The 2,603-nt window shown below is 45.9% G+C and overlaps 1 pseudogene; it reads right to left on the minus strand.

The window, feature by feature from the left end:
* Window positions 1–342: 342 nt before the first annotated feature.
* On the minus strand, window positions 343–498 carry LOC107131535 (large ribosomal subunit protein eL39-like; annotated as a pseudogene).
* Window positions 499–2,603: the final 2,105 nt, after the last annotated feature.

The following is a 2,603-nucleotide window of genomic DNA, read 5'->3' on the forward strand; positions in this document are numbered from 1 at the left end:
AAACATGTCCAGCTGTTCAGAAAGTAGTGATGTTCTCAGAATAATATGGTAAGATCTAAGTGACCCTGTGTGTGTGCTCAGACACTCAGTCGTGTCCGACTCTTTGCAGCCCTATGGACTGTAGCCCACCAGGCTCCTCTGTCCATGGGATTTCCCAGGCAAGAATACTGGAGTGGGTTCCCATGTCCTCCTCCAGGGGATCCTCCCAACCCAGGGATCAAACCCACATCTCTTACCTCTCCTGCATAGGCAGGCAGATTCTTTACCACTAGTGCCACCTGGGAAGCCCCAAGTGACCTTGACACAAGCATAAATATGTGTGCCACTTCATGTGCAAGGCTATTAGAGACACAGCTTGGTTCTTCTCCAATGTCTTCCCTTGGAGTTGTACCTGATTCTGTTACCAGTTTTGATTCCAATTCATTGGGGAAAGCAACGACTCTGCTTTTATTTCTTGGCCAGGAATCACTTGATGCTGAATGTCTTGTGAGAAGACATGATGAGGAGCAAATTCAACCACACGTAGGATGGCAAGGAAGAGAGGAGGAAGCAGGTAGGAGGACGTGTGTAGAACCTATTCTTTTTCAGCGCTGATTACACCTCTAACTGATTCTACAACTCACTAATGGGTTGTAACTTGCGGTTTGGGAAACTGCTAACAAGTGTATGGGGCTTCCCTCGTGGCTTGGTGGTAAAGAATCTGCCTGCCAGTGCAGGAGATGAAGGTTTGATCCCTGGGTTGGGAAGATCCCCTGGAGAAGGAAAGGACAACCCACTCCAGTATTCTTGCCTGGGAAATCCCAGGGTCAGAGGAGTCTGGCAGGCTATAGTCCATGGGGTCGAAAAAGAGTCAGATGTAACTTAGCAACTGAACAATAACAAGTGTGCGAAAAGAATGAAAAGCTGAGTCTGAACCCTACTCCAGCCATTTGCTGTATGACCTCAGGCAAATTACTTTGTCTCTCTGGGCTTCATTTTTCTGACCTGGAAAATAAGAAAATTGGACTTAATGGTTTTTTATCTTCCTTCCAGTATTAAGATCTTTTAGCTCATTACTACTCCCAATACTACACACATACTCCCACCCACCAAATACACTCATACATAGCCCCCAGGATTGGGTTCTTGTTATTATTGACGGAGTATGTCACCTAGGAGGCCAGAATGATGAAGGGTAATCTAATAAAAATAGTTATTGAAATTAGTGTTTATCTAAATTCTTCATGAAGGAAAAATCTTATAGCCATTTTACAAATTGTCAGCACATTTTTTTCTTATTTTTTGGCCATGCTGCTTCCCTAACTAGGGATTGAATCCCTGCTCTCTGCAGTGGAAGCGTGATCGGTGTCTTAACCAATGGACCATCAGGGAAGCCTCAAATTGTCAGTGCATTTGACCAATGCATTGACCAGTGCATTTGGTCATTATCATTACTCATTATCTCTCCAAAGTCTTTATCATGCAGCTAAATAATAATGACAATAATTTACAGCAAACTGTAACCTTTGCTGACAAAGATCCATCTAGTCAAAGCTATGGTTTTTCCAGTGGTCATGTATGGATGTGAGAGCTGGTCTATAAAGAAAGCTGAGCGCTGAAGAATTGATGTTTTTGAACTGTAGTGTTGGAGAAGTCTCTTGAGAGTCCCTGGGACTGCAAGAAGATCAAACCAGTCAATCCTAAAGGAAATTAGTTGGAAGGACTGATGCTGAAGCTGAAACTCCAATACTTTGGCCACCTGATTCGAACAACTGACTCACTGGAGTAGACCCTGATCCTGGGAAAGACTGAGGCAGAAGGAGAAGGGGGTGACAGAGGATGAGATGGCTGGATGGCATCACCGATGCAATGGACATGCGTTTGGGCAAGCTCCAGTATTTGGTGATGGACAGGGAAGCCTGGTGTGCTGCAGTCCATGGGGTGGCACGACTGAGCCACTAAGCTCTGAGCAACTGACACGACTGAGCTCTGACACGGCTGAGCAACTAAACGGAACTAAACTGTAACCATGATGTCATAAAAAACTTCATCAGGTAAGAAAGATCCTATCATCGTAAACCTCCTCTTTGTTTAACAGACGAGGAAATGTACTAGGACCAGGTGTATTGCAGGTCACAAAGGTCACATGGGGTGCTAAGTGGTGTTGCTGCACCATGAACCCACGCCTCCTGCTTCCACATCTGGGGCCTCTGTCTCCTGAGAACACAGACCCAGGACCACACCAGCCCAGAGGTGGGCTGTCTTTCTGCACCTGTGGGGGTGGGGGGCCGGGGCTGTGTGATTAGGATTTGCTGATGTACTATAACCCTGCCTTGCAATACTCCAAGCCCAGCTGATTGTTGTCCCATTTATTTTTCTTTCCACTTTAAAATGTGAATTTCTTCTGAGGGAAGCCAGTACACATGTTTCTGATTTGTTTACACTTAATGTCTCCCAATTGGAGAAGGCAATGGCACCCCGCTCCAGTACTCTTGCCTGGAAAATCCCATGGACGGAGAAGCCCGGTAGGCTGCAGTCCATGGGGTCGAGAAGAGTCGGACACCACTGAGTGACTTCACTTTCACTTTTCACTTTCATGCATTGGAGAAGGAAATGGCAACCCA

This window comes from Bos taurus, chromosome 19, assembly GCF_002263795.3.
Source record: "Bos taurus isolate L1 Dominette 01449 registration number 42190680 breed Hereford chromosome 19, ARS-UCD2.0, whole genome shotgun sequence".
NCBI classification, from domain to species: Eukaryota; Metazoa; Chordata; class Mammalia; order Artiodactyla; family Bovidae; genus Bos; species Bos taurus.